The sequence below is a fragment of the Lytechinus pictus genome, chromosome 8, assembly GCF_037042905.1.
Source record: "Lytechinus pictus isolate F3 Inbred chromosome 8, Lp3.0, whole genome shotgun sequence".
Taxonomy (NCBI): domain Eukaryota; kingdom Metazoa; phylum Echinodermata; class Echinoidea; order Temnopleuroida; family Toxopneustidae; genus Lytechinus; species Lytechinus pictus.
Window position 1 is genome coordinate 542,283 of NC_087252.1, and position 14,461 is coordinate 556,743.

A 14,461-nucleotide genomic window follows, 5' to 3' on the forward strand; every position below is an offset into this window, starting at 1 on the left:
AAATCAGCATGTCAGCCGAAATAATCAATAAAGACTGACCTGATCCCAATATAAACTTAAAAAATTAGCTAAAATAAATACTAAGAATTAAAAAAAGCCAAGTATTATGTAAACATATTGATTAAGAATAAGCTCCGATAGCAATAAAATATGAAGGAGTGTTTGATAGAGAAACCAACGAATCGAAATTGCCTCACAGCCTTACCCTATGGCATAATGAGCCAAATATTTTTTTTGTGGGACAAGATATGGCGTTCCGGGCAAAATATATTGTAAAGAAAGTTGCAAGCGAGTCAACAACAATTTCGACATATTTTATGACAAAAATCAAATTTTGTGATAGATTTTGGCATAATATTCAGAAGATAATATTACATTTTAATCTTCTCTTTCTTTTTCTTGGTCGTGATTTTTTTTTTTTAGGGGGGGGGAGGGGGGGGGGCAAGCGCCACAGTCCCCCCTTCTGTTCCCATCTGTCTCTACCAAACCATAAACCAATTTTATTGTAGTAATTGTGATGTTTATTAATTTTTTTTTAGATATTGCTTTACATCTTAGACATGTCATGCACGTCGTAGCATGGGAACAAAAGAAAAAATATATACAAATATACTAAAAGTCCCATTTTTTACTGTTTCGCTTTTTAGCCAGGTCATTGACCAGAAGTGGAGTTATTTGAAAAAAGGAGTAATCTAAAAACAATTCTTAGAATCAATTCGACATCGATCATCATGATAATGCGGTGTGCCAATCATTTAATTTTCTGAGAAAGGTTTTAAAAGCTTGAAGACTGTGATTAATTAGATGTGGTTTGCACGCATAGATTTACAATAACCCGTTATTTATGAGAGTTTTTATCACATATGTTTTGGAATATTACCGAGTATTCCAGGGGGAGATGATTATTGGAACCAAACGGAAAATATCCTTTAACCACTAAAGGACTAAAATTCGTGAAACTGTAGTGACCAAACTCATTTCTTTGTTTGCAATTGTTTGAACTTTCATGATTTCAACACAACCCGGAATGTTGTACAGTGGTAAAAAAAAAAAAATGAAAATGTAGAATTAAGGAATGAGATTGGTCACTTACAAAACCAATCATTTAACGTTTTGTTGGTCAAACTATTGACTTAAAAGATTTAATAAAAATAAAGAAAATCCTGGCGCACTGATGTATATACTAACGGAGAGGGAGCGCTTGAGGTGGTTATCCCATGTCCAATTCAATGGAATTCTAAATTATTTGAACGTGCAGAATTTTACATTTCTATATTCGATGCCAGAGACTTTGAAACATGCAGGAAATTTCAAAACATTCCATTCTTTCTTTATTTTTTTTTCTTCCTTCCTTCCTTCCTTCCTCCCTCCCTTCCTTTCTCCCTCCCTCCCTCCCTCCCTTCCTTCCTTCCTTCCTTCCTTCCTTCTTTCTTTCTTTGTTTCTTTCTTTGATAATCAAGTAAGGTATTCTGGAGATACAGGCATGGAAATTTTGTCTTAGAACTGGACAAGATATTCATTATGTAGTCATGACGTAATCTATTAAATTTAAAGTAATTCATATCGCCTTTCTCAATCACAAACACAATATCGTATCAAGTAATCGCAAAACTCAATTACACGCAAATTAAGCATATTCCATGTGTAATCAAGAAGGCCGGAAAGCATCCTGGGTAATTGAAAACATTTGCCATTTATTTTCTCCACATAATATATACGCTGTTGATTATGTAATTCATTCTTTATTGCAACATGGAATTAGCTACAGCGAGGAATCGTCATTCTTCGAAATGCTGGGTATTTGCTCACGTTTATCTGAAATTAATGTTACGCATTATTTGGCTTCAGCTGGTAGGGATGATTAAAATATCATTCATTCCGTTCTAGGAACATGAAATTGAATCTGCAGCGAGAAATCTACCTTCTTTGATATGATTGTATTCACCGTGTAAGAAATAAAAGCACTTTGGGTGGTTTATTTTAGATCTAAACTCTGTCATAAAAAAATAGCCTCTTCCGTTGATCGTCTTGTGTCGATATATTTCAATGCAGGCCCCAATATTAATGAGGGGCGGTGATACCGACCCCCCCCCCCCAGAAAAATTTGTCATTAAGGGAGAAAAAAAAGGAAAGACAAGGGGATGAAATAATGATATCATATTTTGTATATTATCTTTAAAATCTATCATAAAATTAGATAAAAGCTATAGCAACCAAGAATTTGAACCCTATTTCGTGACGTTTCAGAAACATGTTATCTGATTTGTCCCGATAATTTGTAAAAAACGGGTACAAACTGACCTCATGAAAAAAATCCCCTCTTTTTGAATTACTATAACATAGAACATTCTACCTGGTTTTTAAAACTATCCCTTTATTTTCGAAAACTCAGAATACTATTACTGATTGAAAACAAAAATGCAAAGGAAGAATACACTCTTTGATTAATTTCGAATAATGCCCTTTGCCCTCTTCAAACTCGCGTACTTTATATTTATGCGAACATTGTTTAACAAATGACACATATTAAAGCGAAATTTTGGACTACCGTGAACACACCTTTGAATAGAGACTCGCAACACAAAGCCCTTTCCAAGTCATATTTGTTTTCATGTTGATAAAGCTGCTGGTTATAAATCTTGATTAATATCTTTATTTGTATTTCGTCTATTTAGTGTGTGTTAAAGGATCTTACCCTCAGTCTGCCAGGGGGGGGGGGGGGCAGGGAGCAATCACCCTTACGGTTTTCAAGTAGATAAAGAATAACTAGGGGAAATGCCTGGGTGGAAGAGGACATGAACGAGCAAGACCATATCAGATATGGTCTTGCTCGTGTAACTTGGGGGATTAGAAACCAATACCATTACCTAATGTGAAAAAATCTTGGAGTCATCTTTGGGTCGAATTCTTCAACCTCTACCAAAACACACTGGATCTCTGTATATTGTCTCCAGTAAGGTATAGAGGTTGAGTCACATGAAAAACCATAATATAGCCAAATAAATCATTAAACATTATAGGCATTGAAAAATGTCTTAAGGATATCCTTAAAGGGATGGTCCGGGCTGAAAAAATTAATATCTTTATACAGAGTAGAATTCACTTTATTAGCAAAATGCCGAAAATTTCATCAAAATCGGATAACAAATAATAAGGTTATTGAAGTTTAAAGTTTAGTAATATTTTGTGAAAACAGTCGTCATGAATATTCATTAGGTGGGCTGATGATGTCACATCCCCACTTTCCGTTTTCTTATGTTATTATATAAAATCATAATTTTTTTCATTATTCCATACTTGTGTGAATAATATGTCTCCCTTATAATGACATAAGTTGCACCAATAAATATTTAATGCACTAAATCAGTTGTCAATCCAATTTTTCTAGTTCTTGGAGGATAAAATTTGAATTAATCTAATTTCATATAATAAAATACAAAATAACAATACAAGTGGGAATGTGACATCAGCCCATCCAATGAATATTCATGACGATTGTTTTTACAAAATATTGCTAAAGTTTAAAATTCAATAACTTTGTTATTTGTTATCCGATTTTGATGAAATTTTCGGCATTTTGCTCAGTGAATGCTACTCTATTTACTAAGCTATAAATACTTTCAGCCCGGACCATCCCTTTAAGCAATGGGTGTAGACCATTCTGGCCTCTCCATAATAACGCAAATTAGTAATATATCTCTATGGGCCTTCCGTGCTCTCTGAGAGGGGAGGTCCACTTTCCAAAGCCCAAAATAGAGGGAGACACACAAGACCGCGCTCACCTACTGACAGGAGTGCGATAACTCAACCTGAACCCCTACCCTTCCCCAGACAGAATATTCTATAAGTAGGTAAACAGAAAGAACATGGCCATGTGAACTGGAGGTGATGGGGTGCTGCTCATTTTATTTATCGTTGGCAGCACCCCCTGGAAATCAGGTTGACCAAAAACAAGTTTATTCCTCCCAAATCTTTGTCATGTGGGAGCAATAGCCTTTTTTTCTGAAGACAGTTCCTGAATAAGCCCCCGGCAGCCCCTATTAAAATCGTTCGCAGGGCCCGGTACTAGAATGATTTTGGAGAAAACGAAAATCACAACTGAATATTGTTCTCAATCGTCTAGATCGCATTGTGACGTCACAGTTTCTTTCCCGCGCTGGCTAACTGAATATTTACGATAAACTCCACTCTATTAGTCAAGTGTTTGCATAAATTATTTACCAAAAGGCAGAAGGCAAACAGTTTTTTGAAAATTTTGACTAATATTAGCATTATAGTAGACATACAAGTCAATAAACTCTTTTGCCAATACCATAGGTCCTATAAAGGGTCAAGACAGAGTAAGCAGTTTGGTAGATGAAAAGGTGGGGGGAAACTACCAAGAGATATTTCAAGATATGCGAATTTTTAATCACCTATAATTATAATCAAATGTTTTATCATTAACTACTTCAATAAATGATGAATAAATAAATAGATATACGCCGTTTTATTTCATTGTAAAAATGGTGTGGGTTTATCTTTATTCATTCCCCCCTCTCTATACATGTGTATAAACAAATCAAACAAAGTCTGGCAATCTTGAAGTGCATTCAGGGTTGGTGTATGCACTCACGTACATTAATATCAATTCAATTCACGAATGTAATTCCAGTGGGAGTTTTTTTTATTAATGATACTCACCATGTTGAGTAAATTGTGATGCACTTTGATCAGCGTCTAGTCTCGTTCTTAACATCTAATCTAGCCTAGCAACATGACAGGGATCTACGGGTGGGGTGGCTTTAGGGGACATGTCCCCCCCCCTCATTTCTGCTCAATGTTTTACATAATTAGCATAATTAGTAGGCTGCTTGTTTTTGTTTAATTTGACTAGTTACCAAAACATATAAACAGTAGTAGATAAATCAGTAGGCTTGAACAGGATAAACCGTGAAAGCTCAAATTTAAGAGGGGTCCCCTTCTCTGCAAAATTGCCCTATGCCCCATGGGACACGTGGGGGGCTGTCCTTGCCCTTCTGCAATATTACTCCCCCTATCATTCCATTTCCTACCCCCCCCCCGCACACTTCCTTTACTCGTATGTTTGTATTGCATTGCTCCATAACCCCGCCACATCGAATGAGGTGTTAGAGAACTAATTAATGATTAATTCAGACGCTCTTGAAAGGAGAGATAATATTATTATACTTATTTTCTAGATGGGAGCGGGAGTGTCGAAGGGGATCAAAGTCAAATGATATGCATGTTCCATTATAGAGATATAGGTAGAGTTCGCATATTGTATAGTGGGAAGATTTAAGAGTTAAGCCACTTGATAGTGACAACCCTCGCAATGATATGTAATTCTGATACTTTTTCTTTAAAGGTCAAGCCCATCCCAACAGAAAGCTGAATATATAACTTCTGAAGGTTTCCATGGTTTTTTCACGATACACAATGGCGTACCGTGAAACCACTACCACTAAGTAGGCTGTATATACCAAGAAATTTCCTATCATTAAGCTGGATGTCTTATCGAAATTGGATTTAAAATAAGACCGTGAAGTGTTGCTTAATTAAAAAAAGATATTTACGCGTATTAGGGCGTCCAAGTGGGATGTGACACAAAAAAAAGATGGAAAAGAGAAGCAGAAGAAGCGAAAAGAGAAGAATACAAACGAACGAAAAGGAAAGGATAGAAGAAGAAAAGGAAACTTGTCTCTTTTCTTCTTTCTTTCCCTCTTTTTTTATTGATTGATATACATATATATTATACATTTTCTTTTATATTTCTTGGTTTTTTTTTCTCTCTCTCTGTCTTTTTTCTTACTGCAAATTTCGCGCTAGTACTGTAAAAAAAACCTTCCTACACGCTCGCTCGCTGTCGTCTCTCGTATAATATCTTAAACTATGTCTGTTATACTTCTTCTGGCTTTTTGTATAAGACGTAACATAAAAAGACCACATGACTTCAATGCAATGGTTATGGAATGTAAGAAAATTTTGCTGTGACTGAATATTTCCCTGATTTCATTACAGGGTGGTTTTAAACCTTGGATAATCCGAAAATGAGGGGGCGCGAGATGATTGAGGTGTCTTTTTTAAAAATCTTTTAACTGATAATATATTCCACCCTCGATCAGATTTAAAGGTGCACACGACATTATGACGCGTGTGAAAACAAGAGAAATTAATTGGGGAATTGAATGCTAAAATCTTTAAAATACTATTTTTTCTACTTAATATCTTAGGTTTTACGATTCATGAATCTTTATTAGTTACGATGCATTTAGCGCTACTTAAAAACTGATTATTAGTATAATTCTCATATGTAACTTAGAAATAATGATCGTTTACTCAACCTGTTTTACAATTATTTTAATCATATTTTGTTGACTGCGTAAATGTTTTTCATGACAAACTTATTTGTTTTTGTCTTTTGATTAAGTTTTACAATTCATCGTGTTAATTTAGTGGTCTAGACTTAATTGATGTAGTTTGCAGATTTCTATAGGTGTTTTTTCATAGATGTACATTGTCTTCAATTACTGATGTAAGGACCCCATTGGAAATAAGCCATCTCGGCTTTCATGGGCAATCCTGTCAAGGTATACACTTCTGTTCATATTTTCTTGTACTTGTTCATAGTTACCTGACAAATAAAATCAATCAATCAATCAACAGGCGATACATGACATCTTGCAGCTCATACTTTAAAATTAATCTGATGTCAATTATGCGCAGCTCTTATTGTTTAATCTGATAAGTGATTGACGTATAGGGATTACTCTTTCCATTGTCGGATTAGTACACTGTAAAAACTGTGGTGTTAAAACTGACACCAATTGGTGTTAATAGAGGACCACACCCTGAGGTGTTAAAATAACACCCTAGAGATTGAACATAACACCAAAGAGTGTAAATGTAACAACCATAGGTGTTGTAATAACACCTGTAGGTGTAAAACTAACACCACCAATTTAACACCGGTGTAAAATAACTGGTGTGGTCCTCTATGTACACCGGTTAACACCACAGTTTTTGCTGTGTATTTATTTTTTTGACTTAACACTTACTGAATACCCAGTCAGCCTACTTATCTCATAAGATTCCGCGAGCCCGTTCATAAAAAATAATCTCACTTGAGAAATCCCATTTGATTTGATTTGATTTGATTTGAATTTATTTTTCCACTTTCGTTTACAATAACAAATCATATATGACAATAATACATATCAATCAAGAAATAGTTACACAAAATCGAAAAATTAACAATAATTTGTCAAAAAAGATAACAAAAGTGGGGGAACCTAAATTAAAAGCAAAGCTTGTATTGCTTAGGACCCAGTGAAATAACATTTTTTATTTATACAACATTAACAAAAAAAATAAAAACAAATTTGTTGGTTGGAAAATACTTGATTTTGTAAGAAAAGGAAAAAAAAATAATAATGATAACGGTGACAATATTTATAATAGCAATTATTATGCTATAGTAACTATAATCCTGCGAAGACGGACATGTAAAATAGAATATGGGACAGACAAAATTACAAAACACAAACATATAACAAGAACAAAAAATTATAGCACAAAACTTAAACGAAAATTAAATATTTCATACCCTGAAGAATTACTGTCGAAATAAAATTGTCATAGCATCAGATAAAACATTTTAAAATTTAAATATTTAAATAAGGTAACACTGCGCGTATGGAATAAATAATAAAAGAAAGCAAGAGTGATAATGCAAAATCATTCAGATGATCAGGACAGATAATGTATGGGTGCGCGCGTAGCAGGAACAATAACTTAATCTTTGTATTTTAAGAGTAACGATAATTTCAATCTTTTTTTAAATACATATAAAGAAGGATAATTTTTTAAGTAATCAGAAAAAGAATTCCAGAGGTTTGGACCTTCATATATAGGCCTAAACGTATTTTTAGCGAAGAGAGTTCTAAGCAAAGGCAAATGAAACTCTTCTGATCGTCTCGTTGGGTAATAATGAATTGCGCGATTTCTTAAAAACATATTATCGAAAGAATTTGGCAACAAATCGTTAGTATACTTAAACATAAATTGACCTAATTGAAGCAGATATAAATCTTTTACTTTCAGAATACTACTATCATAGAAAAATGGATCAGTATGAGCACGAAAATCTACTTGATTAATAATTCTAACCGCTCTTTTTTGCAACAATAAAAGTTTGTCTAAGATAGTTTGGTGAGCGTTGCCCCAAGCAAGTAAGCCGTAATTCAAATACGGTAATGTTAGAGAAAAATATAATGTTAGTAAGGCAGAAGGTAGAAGTTGGATCTTTAGTCTATTTAGTATACCTATGTTGCGTGAAATCTTTTTAGAAATATTATCGATATGAATCTTCCATGAAAGCTTATTGTCAATTATTACACCAAGAAACTTAGAATATAATACCTTTTCTAAGGGAGTGTCATCAAAAACTATATCAGCTGGTAAGGCATCAATTGAATTACTAAAAAGGATATATTTGGTCTTTTCTAAATTTAGAGATAATCTATTTGCTCGAATCCACTGAGTAATGTTTTTTAGTTCAGTATTCACAATTTCAACAAGGGTGTTTGGATTTGAATGAGAGAAAAACAAGTTTGTATCGTCAGCAAATAATATAAGTATTAAATCATATAAGTATTAAATTTTCGTACAACCTTAAAAGAATTGGGTTTAAAGCAATCTTTTTTGTCACGTCATTTACATACCGCAGTCAATTCAATCCACGCAACCATCATATAAGTATTAAATTTTCGTACAACCTTAAAAGAATTGGGTTTAAAGCAATCTTTTTTGTCACGTCATTGATATTGTGGAAATTTTTTTTCGTTTTGTCATTTCAGGTGTGCTTTGAGGTTTTTCCTCCTTAATGGAAGGCCACCGCACACTTTACGATTGGTCTGCGATCCTATTACGGAATAAAACGTAGTAGAATATGATATTGAGACTTGGAATGTCTTGCCGGTAATGTTTGTAATCATCGTACGAATAGATGTTCAATTTTGTGACTATCATCCTTATTAGAATAAAAGCGAATTAATATCTAGTCGTAATGACGTCATAGCAATCGTACGATCGGCTACGATTTGAAATTAATCTATCTTTTACTCCAAAATAAAGGCTTGCAATCATTCAAAATTATTCTCTCAGTTTTCTTTCAGTTTAAAAATTTGAATCTCCCAGTAAAAAGATAATTTTCATTCACATTTTCAGAAAAATTAGAAAAAAATGCGATTTGCTCCAAATAGGACCGTGGACCAGTCGTAAGATGTGCTGTGGCCCGTTAACATAATTAAACATGCTTATCCGTTAACTCCGGCTTCTCTAATGTTACACCGGTTATACCGACTCGAGACCGACAACAGCTATAACGTTTTTACCATTGACATACCATCGATCGGTTTGGAATCGGTTTCTTTTGAATGTGTGACTCTAACATGAATTACAATCATCGTCATTGTACATCATCAGGCAAGTTCCCTTAATTTGTCCGTGTTGTGCATACAACTTAAACAAGAGGAACGCCCATGGCAGTCTCGCCTGCATTACGCAATTCGATATAGCAGCAGTGCTTCCTTTGAAAACAGCTAATGAATAATTATTCACAGAAGAAAACACTAATTTGATAATAAAATATTATGTCCGTTGACCCAAAATGACCTTTGACCATGATCATGTGACATAAGACATGTGCAAAACAACCATACTTGATTACCCTTATGTCGATGTTTCATGAGCTAGATCCATAAACTTCTCAAGTTACATGTATGATACCAATTCAACGCATACTCCCAACACGGCCAGATTTAATCATTGACCTTTAAATGACCTTTGATCTTGGCCATGTTCCTGAAACACACAAAGGGTATTCAGGGATACATTGCTGCTGTTATGTCCATGTTTCATGAACTAGATCCATAAAATTTAAGTTATGATGACAATTCCTCAAATACCCCCAATATGGCCAAAGTTCGATGACCCTAAGTGACCGTTGACCTTGGTCATGTGATCTGGAACTCGCACATGATATTCAGGGATACATGGTTGCTCTTATGTCCAAGTTTCAAGACCTAGATTTATAAAAATTTTAAGTTATGATGGCAATTCCTCAAATAACCCAAAATGGCAAAAGTTGACCCTAAGTGACCTTTGACCTTAATCATGTGACCTGAAACTCATGCAGGAACTTCAGTGATACACTATTACCCTTATGTCTAAGTTTTATGAACTAGGTTCAGACACTTTTGAAGTTATGACAACATTTCAAAATCTTAACCTTGGTTAAGATTTCGATATTGACTCCCCCAACATGGTCTAAGTTCATTGACCCTAAATAACCTTTGACCTTGGTCATGTGACATGAAACTCTGGCAGGATGTTTAGTAATACTTGATTACCCTTATGTCCAAGTTTCATGAACTAGGTTCATATACTTTTTAACATTATGATGACATTTCAAAAACTTAACCTTGGTTAAGATTTCAATGTTGACGACGCTGCCGTCGCCGCCGTCGGAAAAGCGGCGCCTCTGGTCTCGCTCTGCTATGTAGGCGACAAGCAACAACTGTGATTTGTCTTAACTTTCATATTATACATCCGATTTTAGTGGATTATTTTTGCATTACTCTTTTTTAATGTCCTGTTTTTATCCAAATAAACTTATTGATGGTGAGGAAGTCACCTCAACAAAGTTAAAGTAATAAACTGTATGCCCCCAAACAGCTGTCATCACAATAACGTGGACGAGATGAAATAACAATTTTGAGTTCACAAAAAGACACGTAGCATCTACCATGGCTATCTTTTGATTTTCTTATTTATTTCTTATAACGATCATGACTCATTTGAAATATCCAAAGTATAATATCTTATTCACTCTATTTTTCAAACATGACTCATTACAAATATCAAAGTCCAAAAGTATTTACGGGTTTCCCGCGCCAACATTCAATGAACAACGTCTCCCTGTCCCCATCATTTACAATCATGATAATCGAAATATTTGAAGGATATCAAATGCGATTGGTAGCTATCAATAACATAAAATGGGGATGAGTCATGCATTAAATATTAGCAATTGATAACCTTGTTTAAATAAAATTCTTTTTATTTCAATTATTGATTGAAAGTGTTTGAATGGGGTGACTCACGATGTCGTACCAGTAGTATATGCCCACGACTGATTCGAGAACATAGAAAATATTTTGTCAAATGCCCTTCATGACAATGAACAATCAATACGTGTTTGTCGAAAATTAGTTAATCGAAACAGCAGTTTGAAGGGCATTTGACAATAATTTTCTATGTTCTTGGATTCGTCGTGGGTCGTGCTGCGGAAAACCCCTATTAAACGACACTACTTATTTGCAATGGTTCGTCAGCTCCTAATCCCAGGACGAAACTCTCTGTTCTAAGGAGCGTTTTATGAAAGGACTTGTCAGACGTTTTATCCGACATGGTAATGGTGCCTCTCAGCCAATCATAATCAAGTAAAGTTGTCAGAGCTGAAAACTTGTCGGCGAAAATGTTGACGAAGCCCTCCCCCGGTTCACCAATTATCGACAAAGACCTCCCAGCTGTTCATTGTCATTTACCGGGTATTTTCTACACATCTTAAGGCGACCGCACACCTTACGAATGGTCTGCGACTCAATTTTGGAACAAAACGTAGTATAGAATTTTATGCTAATATTGAGACTTGGAATATCTTACTGCGTAATGTTCGAAATCATCGTACGAATACTATGTTCAAATCTGTGACTATGCTATCATCCTTCTTAGAATAAAAACAAATTTAATATCTAGTCGTAATGACGTCATAGCAGTCGTACGATTGGCTACGATTTGAAACTAATTTGGCCTTTACTCCAACATAAAGGCTTGCAAACTTTCAAAATGGTTATATTAGTATTTTTATCAATTAATTTTAACCTCAAATAAAATAATATGTTCCATTCACATTTTCAGAAAATGAGCAAAATGCGATTTGTTCTAAAATCGGATCGCGAACAGTCGTAAGGTGTGCGGTGGCCTTAATATGTTCTTGAATCTGTCCTGTGTGGCAGAGTGAAAGCTTCCTAGCGATACACCTCACCGAGGGTATTCATCTTGTAAATTTTCATTACAAACAAGATATCATTTGAACAGCCCTACCCATGCTAACAGGACATGGACTGTTTCAAAAGTAATAAATGCCTGTAGTTATTCTTATGTCCGAGCAAAAAGATGTGTTTCATAATTATGTTTTATAGGAATATCCCTATTTATAATCATCCTTCCTTTTCCAACCCTTATATCAAAATGTATTATTTAAAAAAAAATATAATGTCATAATCCTCCAACATGAACAACTTAACTTCACTTTCCAAAAGCAGACACATTCACTAACATAATCAGTGGCATACAGATGGGGGGGGGGGGGGGGGGCTTGGGGGCCCACCCATTTTTTTACGAGCAAGAAAAAAAAAGAACAGAAAAAGAAAGAGTGTAATATTATATTATTTTCTGAATATTATCTCAAAATCTCTCACAATTTTTTTTGTATTTCGAAATTTTAACAGATTTTGCCCGATATTCAATAATAGCCCCCTCAAAATGTTTTGCTCATTACACCACTGGTATAACCATACACACCATTTACTATTATAGTCCTTTTCTGTTTCTTTTCTATTTCATGATCACAGCTGTCATTTCAAACAAAGCCTGTTGTAAAAATTCACATGGAACCATAAAAGCACGCCAGTAACAATGGTAATTTATTGAAGAGCTGGCGCGTGCAAGAAATTGATAATTGCTTATTTTGTTCAATATAGCGCGGCTCTGTGTCTCCCCATACGGATGATTTATTCAAATGATTTCTCTACAAATTCTGATCCCAGAAGCGTAATGAACAAAGAAAAAAAAATAGAGGAGGTCAGGTATGGCAGGTAGAGCGATTTCAAGTTCTGAAAAAAATGTTAGCGAGCGAGTTGCTCAGGCCAAAAATGTGATATTATTACCATAGATAGTCTCTTTTTTTGGAAAGATTTTAACATATTATTTAGAAAGTATTATAATGTTTTAGTGATTCCATTTCCCCTTTTTTTCTTCATTGCCCTTTTTGTCCCAATGCATCCGAACGCCAGAGCTTGAACCCCCCAAAGTGTACGGCTTGCAATCAAATGCAAATGTATACCCCCTGATTCCTCCCTTCTTGCATTAACGTTACCAAATGTGAAGAAAATTGCCAAAATTTATAATAATAATTGCAATTCAATTGCAATTATGTTCACTGCATTGCCATCTGAATAAAACACCACTGCAAAACCAGTCAGTGAACGTGTCCCTCGTTTCTCGTCTCTCGTCTCAGTCTCAGGCGATATATTGATCTCGCCGGCAGACAGAGGAAAGAAGCTAAATTTTGACAATCCCTCTGCTATACCCCCACGCTTATATTCAATTCAATTCAATAAAGGGTTTATTCAGCAATAAAATTCAATACATGATATACAGCCATAAGACTGAATTTATTCATGTTCACAATAAAAATATATAAAGTTCACCAAATGAATGGGCAACATCAATATAAGGAAACAAGCTAATTATATACAAGTACATGGAAGACGTTATGGTAAGCTTAAAACATAAATAAATACATTTATCAAAAGTCTTAAAATTAAGCTATTCAAAATAGAAAAATGTGAATGTACATAATTACAATATACATAAATAAATACAATTTAAAAAGTGATAAAGATTAAAATTTGATTTAAATAGAATTGAATAGCGACCAAAGGATTAAAAAATTGTATAATTATAAGACTGTGAATATGTAATTTGATTTGAATTAATTAAATCTATAAAAATATGGTATTGCACTTTTCCTAAACGGATCTGTTTGCATCTGAACTGTTCAAAATTTCTATCCCAAGTCATTGTTGTGTGTTTTGAGACATGTAAAGGTTTGTGATAAATCAATATTTATCAAGAAAGTGATTGTGTGTCTCGGATCTTGTCTCATTTGGCGAGTATTCGCAACGCGACGCAGGACAAATTCAAGAACAAAGTAAATATATTGAAGATGTCTGTCAACTGACAATAAACAGCTGGGAGGCCTTTGACGAAAATTAGTGAACCTGAACAGGAATTCATCCTAAGTTTGGGAGCTGACAAAACGTTGCAAATTTGTCGTTCGTCCAGAGTCCAGGACGAAACTGCTGTTTTGATTCACCAGTTTTCGACAAGTACTTTTTTGTTCTTTGTCAGGAAGGGCATTTGGCAATACAATGTCATGTTCCTGGATCTGTTCCGCGTCACGGTGCATAAACTTCATAATCTTGGCTGATTCTGGACATGAGTTTTAGAGGTCTCTTTTTTGGTGTCGAGTTAGGGAGTTTTTGCATCGCGACGTAGAGCGGATACAAAAACAGATGAATGAAATATTGGCAATTTTTCACCAGGTCCAAAA